The 9742-nt window shown below is 43.6% G+C and overlaps 1 pseudogene; it reads right to left on the bottom strand.

The window, feature by feature from the left end:
* Positions 1 to 7498: 7498 nt before the first annotated feature.
* Positions 7499 to 8106, bottom strand: LOC116895642 (annotated as a pseudogene).
* Positions 8107 to 9742: the final 1636 nt, after the last annotated feature.

The raw sequence follows: 9742 nt of genomic DNA on the forward strand, positions 1-9742 counted from the left end.
GTGAAACACTCCTTCAAGTAAATCAACAAGGGTTTTATTGAGGCAAGCATCAGTAGATGATTTGTGCTCTTGATTAATATTATACAAGATTTCCGTTTAAAAGTGGATAGAGACGATGCTGTTGGCATTCTAAAATGTCTCTGACTATGGGCAGCAGTCATTTATTTTTGTTTGACATTTAAAAAAATTTCTCAAGGTAATTATTAATTATTTGGGAATTTCATGCAGTGCACCCCCATCCAACTTGATTCCCATTCTTCCCATGCCCATCCCCCCCTCTTGTACCCTCACCAAAAAAAAAAAAAAAAAAAAAAAGTTCAATTGGAGTGGCTCAGATACTCACTAAAGCATGGCCAAAGTCCTGGTGGCCAGCCCCTTAAAGGTAACGGAGTCCTTCCCACCTCCCACCAAACCCCCATATTCTCACCTCCATCCACCTCCACCTCCACCTCCACCTCCACTAGAAGCCAGATCGTTTCTTGAGACTGAAGCCTGTAGTTCAGGTCGGCTTCAATGGAGCTGAGGCCAACTTTGAACAGGCTCCACCTGCCTCCCCCTCCCAGGTGTGGTGATTTCGAGCATCAGCGCCAGGCTCAGCGGTTACTTCTTGCTTGACCTTCTTTCCTACGCAGAAAGGACCCAGAACTGTTAAAAATCTGAAAGTGAGATAGCATATCCTCAGTGTTCTTACTGATGCAGTTGTACCGCATCTGTGGCAGGCTTTTGGTGACTGCCCTTTTGTTTTCTTCTAACACTTTTTTGTTTTGTTTTGGTTTTGGTGGGGGACTGGTGGGGGAGGTACTAAAATTGAACACAGGGCCTTGTGGATGCTAAGCTTGTCCCTGCAATTGATCTACATTGCCAGATCTTCGGTTAAAGGTTCCACAATGGATAACCACCTTTTCTAACATGGAGACTTTACTGGGTAAATATCCATGCTGATACCAGGGAATATTTATAAGCTCCTTGAACCAGAGGAGTTAACTCAAACATCCTAGGCCACCTCCCGTTCCCTGTTGTGTAATTTTAGCTCTATGCTTGGACATATGAGAGATGGAGTAGGGACAACATGAATGGATTTAATTTGTGATTTGCAAACCAGGATTTATTGCAAACCAGCAGTGAATGATAATTATTATTACTATGTATCTGCCTCAGTTTTAAGAGGCTTTATCATTTTATTTATATAAGTTCTCATTTCCTGTGGGGCATATGCCAGGATTATTAGAGAAACTCAGATCCTTCTGGGGACTGTTGTAATGCTGGACTTCTGGGTACTACAGTAAAAGGCCACTTGAGGACATATAAGAGCCATGAGGGGCTCACTGAAGATCACTAGAAAAGCTCTTCTTCTCCATTTGTGCGTTGCTTATTGATTGGTGGCAAAAAGGGTTTGCCGAATTCCATTCAGAGAGGATGGGAAGTGTGGTGCACACTATCAGAAAGAGGACATGCCACTAACTAGGACAAAGAGTTCCCTCTAAGTTATCTTAGATGGTGCTCTTCAGGAATACTTCCTTAAGCTGCCTAGATTTTCCCTTGACATGGTTGTGCTCTGAGAGGATACCGTCATGGTACCTTGCATGTCAGATTACTAGAAAAAAAATTTAAACTATTTCTGTACTGAAATTACCCTTTGAAGGCAGGTGGTGCCTTATTGGTACTTCTAGGTCAGCGGTTCTCAACCTTTGGGTCAAACCTCTTTGAGGTCAAATGCACAGAGATTGCATATAAGATATCCTGCATATCATATATTTACATTGCATTTGCATTATAATTCATAACAATAGCAAAATTACAGTTATGAAGTAGCAACAAAATAATTTTATGGTTAGGGGGTCACCACAATATGAGGGAGGGTTTTTTTTTGTTTTTTGTTTGTTTGTTTTTGTTTGGTTTGGTTTTTCAAGACGAGGTTTCTCTGTATAGTCCAGGCTGTCCTGGAACTTACTCTGTAGACCAAGCTGGCTTCAAACTCAGAGATCTGTCTGCCTCTGCCCCCTGAGTTCTAGAATTAAAGGTGTGTACCATCACATCCAGGTGGCATGAGGAACTATGCTAAAGGGTGGAAGCATTAGGGAAGTTGAGAAGCACTGTTGTCGGTTCTAACCCAGTTCTTGGTCCACACAGTCTTCAAACTGTAACTATTAATTTACAGTAGACTCCCCATACCAAAAGTCACCGTTACAGTGACAGTAATGAAGACTGTTTCCAATGCTGGCTCCCGCTGCCTCAGAGCACCTGTCAAGGCCAGCTAATGAGAACATTTTCATAACTACGAAGGAGGAAATATTTGCATGGCGCATATCCGACAAAAGACATGTAAGCAGAAAATAGGAAGAATTGTCATAAGCCAACTAAAAAAAACCCAGTTAGAGAATGGAAATATCACATTAATAGAAGAGACTATACAGAGAGCACTTACGTTCATGAAAACTTCTCAATTAACCACTAGTTACTGAAAATTAAAACTAACAACGTTTCATTACCCACTTATCAAAAAAGGGCAAAATCGAAGAACAAAAACCAATCCTCCCCAAAAAAGGCAAAATGCAAAAACAAAAACCAATCTTCCCAATAGTTTACACTCCTATTTCAAAGGAAGGCTGGGGAAATCAGGCTCTGTGTGGCAGGATCAATCAGTATTCCTGCAAGTAGGACTTGAGAGAACCATTTTGAAGCCAATGTGATGGAGACCCCAGGAAGCAGGAGATGCCAAGAATGTAGAATGTCTGCTGAGAAAACCAGCAGGAAAGAAGCATAGCCAGGTCTATCTCCCCACCCCCACAAGAAAAATAATGCAAGATGGAAGTGATGGCTAACTGGTTAAAGGTGCTTCCTATTCATGCACCAGAATGGGAAGATTGGACTGCAGCACTGAGGTATGGAGACAGAAGGGTTCTGGGGCTTGCTAGTTGCTGGCCTGAACGAAGAAATTGTGAGCTCTAGGTTCACAGAGAGATCTTACCTTAAAGAAATAAGGTGGGAAATGATGGGATACTCATTGCCTTTGTCTTCCCAAGTGGGATAAATGCAGTCAAACTGCCCGCCTTCTGCCTCCCCTAGCTGCCCTGCCCAATGTTGGAGCAGAGGTGGGCCAACAACCCTACACAGATGCACATCTCTGTCTCTTATCTCTTTGCCTCTGTCTGTCTGTCTGTCTGTCTGTCTCTCTCTCTCACACACACACAGACACACACACACAGACACACACACACACACACACACACACACACACACACAAAACTCACTTCACACACATTACCTCCCTTACACAAACAAATGCCATGTGGGCTATAGGATCAAGAAGACCCTGAGAGCTTACGTCATGCCAGACATGGACCTATAAGACTCAGTATTTACCCTCCAGGGCTTGGCTTTTACTTGGCCCTGTTTTCTATTCTCCAACTCTATTATTTATCCAATGGGGATATTTACTCCGTACCCTTTTATACTGGGTTAAAGTGATCTTTATTTTGTAAGGAGATTCAGCTAAAAATTCGTCTTGAGCCTCAGAGACTTTAAATTCGGATTTTTGGACAATGTTGGAACTGATGAGACTTTGGGGACTCTTAGAAACACGTGTAAAACATTTTATATTGATCTGGAAATCAGCTTCTGGAGGGGGAACAGGAATGCAATCTGTACAGTATCACCACACGCGCTCCACACACATGCTCACACACCTTGGTGAAGCCTTGGCCCCCAGTGGGAGGGAACTATTTTGGGAGATAATAGAACTTAGAAGATGAGGCTTAGCCAGAAGAATTAGGTCATTTGAGGATAGGACTTTGGGGTCCATCTTGCTGTTGATCCTTCCTGGACTCCCCCTTTCGCTTCCTGGTTGATACAAGCTGACTAGTTTTTCCCTGGCATCTTTCCTCCATAATATTTCTGACTTGAGGGGTTGGGGATTTAGCTCAGTGGGTTCGGTCCTCAGCTCCGAAAAAAAATTTTTTTTCTGACTTGATGAGGGTCTTAAAGCAATGAAGCCAGCAGGCCATGAATTCCAATAATTCAGAAATGGAGCCAAAAGAACTCTTCCCTATTTAAATTGTTTCTCAGGTAATTTGTCATTGAGGTAGAACGTTTTCCTAACCCAATAAACCTTGCTGTATCTTACTACATTATTCCTGGGTAAATCAATCCACCCTTCTCTACTCAAACCACCCCAGCAACCTGAATGCCACAATCAAAGAATGGAGGCATCATTAAGGAAGAGAAGAAGAATTAGCTGATGTGTTTGTCCTCATGGGTCTCATTTGTGTAAATTATCTTCCTCTCCTGGTCTCTTGGGCCCTTGGTAACCTCAGCCAGTTAGCACCGGAGAGTTCTGGATCAGGGAAGAGTCTCCTCTGGACAAGAATGCTGCCTGAGATCTCTCCAGGATCTACCGGTATTGTTTAATGTGACCTCTTGACTCCATTATAAACTCCCTCGGAGCTACTCATATGCATATGAGATGGAGAGTATATAATGGATAGATCTTAGGAAGCTACAGACCTATTTGGTGTTGGTTATAGAAATTCATATAGAACAATATGGTGGCTACAATGTGGTAGCATAGTTCATGGGGGGTTGGGGGGACATTCAGTGAATTCCCAATGAGGAATGGCCAGACTGTACAGTATGCATTAGCAAGAGGTTATAGATAAGGATAACTTCCAGGATTCTGGATTGGTGCCCCAACCAAAACTGGAATACCAGACAGGTTTAGGAACACGGGGACTTTTATTCCATGGAGGTTCTGTTTGACATCTGAAGTGTCCAAGCAAAATCGTTCAGTGGGCAGTTGAGTTTAAGCATTAAGGCTCAGAGAACCGTGTGTGGGTTTGGAATTTGCTGGCTAGGGTCATAAGAACAAATGAGATTACACAGCAAACGTGTAAGGGCAGGGAAAGAAAAGAGACACCACATTTAACAGCTTAACGAAGGAGAAAGCTTTCTTTATTTCCCTAGACCCGAAGTTGAGAGAAGTTACCATGAAGCAGAAGGTTAAAGACAAAGACTCCAAGAGTGTCGGTTGTTATAGCGATATCAGATAACAGGACTCGAGAGCCTGTGACTGAGCTCTCCAGTGCCTGCACTGGATGTTTCTTACCTGAAGACAGTAAGCAATGGAGTAAGCAACTCTCTTTTAGAATCTGATGCATGTAAAATTTAATTTAAATGTTATGTTTTATGTTTTAATGTTATGCATTTAAATATGCATAACAGCAATAATTATGCATAATATTTATATACCTATATAGCACTTGTTTCAAGAAAATACCTTGTATTAAATGGATTATATCTCATTTAATGTTGAAAATACCCCTATAAAATAGGTACCATTTTATATATATATAATATATATATAATATATATATGACTTTGAATATGAAATGCTTCCCCATAGGCTCAGTTTGAATCTGTTCGGCCCATGGGAAGTGACACTATTAGAAGGTGTGGCCTTGTTGGAGGAAGTGCGTCATTGTAGGGGTGGGCTTTGAAGGTCTGCTCAGTGCAGTTTCTCCAAGGTGCAGAGTTCTTAGCTGCCTCTCCAGCACCATGTCTGCCTGGGTGCCGCCATGCTTCTGCCATGATGATAATGGACTAAACCTTTAAAACTGTAAGCCAGCTCCAATTAAATGTTTGCATTTATAAGACTTGCCTTGGTCATGGTGTCTCTTCACGCTAATAAAATCCAAAATAAGACAGCTCAAGCGTTTGACTATTTGGTCGTCAGCTGATGCCTACCTGGTGGACCTTGGCCTTAGGAGTGGACCTTGAGGGTAATAGTCAGCCCTGCTTCTGGCCCAAGTGCTCTTACCTGGTCATTGAGCTGTGTGGATCCCCAGTCACATGCTCCCACTGCCTTGAACTCTGCCATGCTTTCCCTACCGTGGTGGATTGTGCCTTCTCAAATCAGGAACCCAAATAAACTCTTCCCCCTCTAAAGTGCTGCTGCCCGAGGTTCAGTCACGATGATGAGTGTCTTAGGCTTTTATTGCTGTGAACAGACACCATGATCAATATAAGTTTTATAAAGGACAATATTTAATTGGGGCTGGCTTACAGCTTCAGAGGTTCAGTCCATCATCATCAAGATGGGAGCATGGCAGCATCCAGGCAGGCATGGTGCAGGAGGAGCTGAGAGTTCTACATCTTTACCCGAAGGAAGCCAGGAACAGACTGAGCATTCTCAGGCAGCTAGGAGGAGGGTCTCCAAGCCCACCCCACAGTGACACACTTGCTCCAACAAGGCCACACCTTTTAATAGTGCCACTCCCTGGGCCAAGCATATGTAAACCATCATAATGAGAAAATTAAAAAAGCACTGTGGCTTGGGATATTAACTTGCTCAAGGTCCATACTTAGTGATTGTTCCTACAAGCTTAGATAATACACAAGACCTCCAGAGTAAAGGGCTCCCACAGACACCAACAGCTTAGTCTCACTGGGGTGTATTTCTTACTACAAATCAGTAAGGAGGCAACTCAATGATATTCTAATAGCAGTCAGAATAATACAGAATTTGTGAGTAATTTAGTTGCAAGTAACTTTGTATTTGGGAATATAGAGAATGTAGATAGTTTTATTTAATCTTTAAACCCACAGACATGAGTGTGCCAGCTACAGACGAAGGAAGCAGAAGAATTCCCCAGGGGAAAGGGTCAACACTGAAGGAGAAGAGAGTGACAGACAGGTCACAGATTCAGACAGCAGGTGGCAGACATGATCAGAAGGGAGAAAAAGGGCACACTAAGACAGAAACAGAAGGGGGTACTCGTCCTCAGTAAGAAAGGAGGAAATGTCTGCTAAGATTGAGCATGATAGACTTAACCAAACGGGGAACTTGGGGAAAGAGACAGCGTCTGCTCTGGGAGAGGAAGTGCCCACAGAAGACCTGCTGGCTGCTGCTGAGGGAAGTCTTCCCATCATCCCCAACCATGTGACAGCGACTGAAGACCCTGTTAATGGCAACACCGTTGTTTATGCAGCTAAGGCAGAAAGGGCTGAAAAACTAACTGTTCATGGTTGAGGCTAGACCAAGAAAGGTTGAGGAAGAAAGACAGGTGATAGGTGGAAAAATGGAGGAGTAGAAGTCAAAAATAAGGACCCTGGAAATAAAGGGGTAGCCAGAGTCTGAGCTATAAGAGAAGAAAAATTTAGAGGACATTCTGAATGAATAATTACCATATTCAATATTCCAATTACACAGTTCAACTAATTGAATTGAGTGCTTGCTGGCAGCAGGAGGTAATGTACTAGCTGGAAATACTTGTCAATCAGATGATGAACAGAGTCCAAGTTTCGCATCAGAGGAAGAAGAGTATCTTGTTTAATGCATAAGTATCAACCATGAGGTCTTTTGTTCCTGGTGTGTTCTGTCTCCCTATCTCTCTAGCTTAATCTTCTCACTTACCTTTCAGTTGACATGCTCAAAAATCAGTATTCTATTTTTGACTGTCCTAGGTTACTTTATTGGATATGGATTTTACAAATATTACGTGTATTAGCGGTAACGCTGGAGCTGAAGAGTGTTGCGCCTTCTCCAGGCTGCACGGTGAGATCCACCAATTGTGTAGTGGAATTTGTAGCCCTTTTCAAGGCTGCGTCCCTTGCGGCCAGCAGATGTCAGCCCAAGCATCTCCCTGTGCTTGTAGACTGGTTTGGTGATCCACTGGGTGTCAGGATTTCTTCTGATAGTTTTATGGAATAGATCAATGAGGATAACTTCAAAACCTCTATATGTGGAATCTTCACCAACCCAGTAGGAATTCAGGACTCTCCAAGCTCCACAATGGCCCCCAGCTCTCTCCTCAGCAACAGACTGAAGGCTTCGGGCAAATTTCAGCTGGTTAACACCATGGTGGACAGGCTTGCCGTAAGCTGCACCCTTAGGAACTGGGCGTTTGCGACCACCACAGCGGACACGAATCCAGTAAATGACATAACCTTGCTTAGCCTTGTATCTATCCCAGCCTTTGCGCTTTATCAGGCCGGGTGGGGCGGGGAGCAGCACCGGGAGGCGGATTGCCAGCAGTGGACCCTTAAAAGAAAGCACATGACATCGGACTGCTTCTTCCTCTGCAGCTCCTGGATGTATTTGTATGCACCCATCTTGGCTCACCTGATGGCTATCACTAGAGGAAAGGAAAAAAAGAGTGTATTCTATTTTTAAAAGGTTTCTGTTAATGTCGGGGCTGGAGGGATGGCTCAGCAGTTCAGAGCACTTGCTGCTGTTCCCAGCACCCATATGACAGCTCACAACTATCTGTAATTCTAGGTTCAGGGATATGACATCCTCACATAGACATACATGCAGGCAAAACACCCATTCATATACAACAAAAAGAAATCATTTAGAAATGTGTGTGGGTGTTTACCCTGTGTGTCCGTGTACCACTTGCATGCCTAGTGCTGCCAGAGGCCGGAAGCAGGGTTGGGATCCCCAGGAACTGGAGTTGCAGAGTGTGAGCCACCATGTGGGTGTTGGGAATTGAACCCTGGTCCTCCGAAAGAACAGCCAGTTCTCTTAACTGCTGAGACATAAGTTCAGCTCCCTTTGCTTCTGTCTTAACTTCTATAACATGCTCACATGTTTCCTGTGGAGGCATCACAAAGCCAGACATTCTTTTAGATACAGATAGCCTGTCAGTGAGTAAGACAAAATGCAGGCCATCAAGGAACTTACACATAAGTGCAGAAATCAGACAAATACATATCATAATGTAGAGTGGACTGAATATTTACACCCCTCCTGCGCCATGTCAGAAGCAAAGTCAGACATGTTTAGATCTTCCCGCCATGCCCAAATTTATCAAATAACAATAAATCCACAAGCTGCCTTGGTTTTGTTGGCTGCAATTTGCAAAGTGTTCCTGATTTTCCATGCTGGCTGACCATTGGCCGCGGCATTATTAGAGGAGTTCGGTGGCCTCACTGGAGGAGACAGAGGGCTGACAGAAATGCAGAGAGTTGTTACTGCAGAGTTTGGATGTTAATGAACCCTGTTGGAGAGCAACTGGAGGTACTGAGCTGCAGGGGCTCTAGGGTCACAGGGTTGAGCCTAGCACTAGGTTGACGTGAGCTACAGAGGCAAGGTACGGAATTGTGAAAGCTGTAAAGGCAAGGTATCGAGATGAATGGACGAACGTGAATGGAGAGATGATAAATGGAGCAGGTAATGTCAGAAGGAGGCTCTGGGAAAGGAAGTGGTCCAGGAGACCTGCTGGGTGCTGCTACATCAGGCTGAGGTTGGATGTTAAAGGTTTATACAGACCACACCTAAATATTAATAGTTTTAAGGAATGGTGATTTGGGGGTGGTGATTAAGTCATAAGGGCTCATGAGTAGGATTAATGCCCTTATAAAAGAGCCAAAAAATTGAGACTTTTGCTCCTTCTGCCATGTGAAATTATAGTTCTCTCTGAGGAAGCATACATCCCTCATCAGGTACCAAACGCATCTACCCGTGCCTTGCCCTTGGACTTCTTAGCTTGCACAACTGTGAGCCATTCATTGCCATTGCTTATAAACCACCCAGCTGACCCTTCGCTTTGGCAGTCTGACTAGAATGAGATACAGTCATAGACTGTAATGGCAAAATTGTGATTTCAAGTGGGAAGATACCCACCTCAACCTTGTGTGGGTATTAAGTCTTCTGTGAGAGGGTCTTACTTCATATGAAATGATGGGTTAGTATTTATTTTCTCATTCAAAACCCAACACTCTCCTGTAATAGACTTCCTTAACA

This window comes from Rattus rattus, chromosome 3 (assembly GCF_011064425.1).
Source record: "Rattus rattus isolate New Zealand chromosome 3, Rrattus_CSIRO_v1, whole genome shotgun sequence".
NCBI lineage: Eukaryota > Metazoa > Chordata > Mammalia > Rodentia > Muridae > Rattus > Rattus rattus.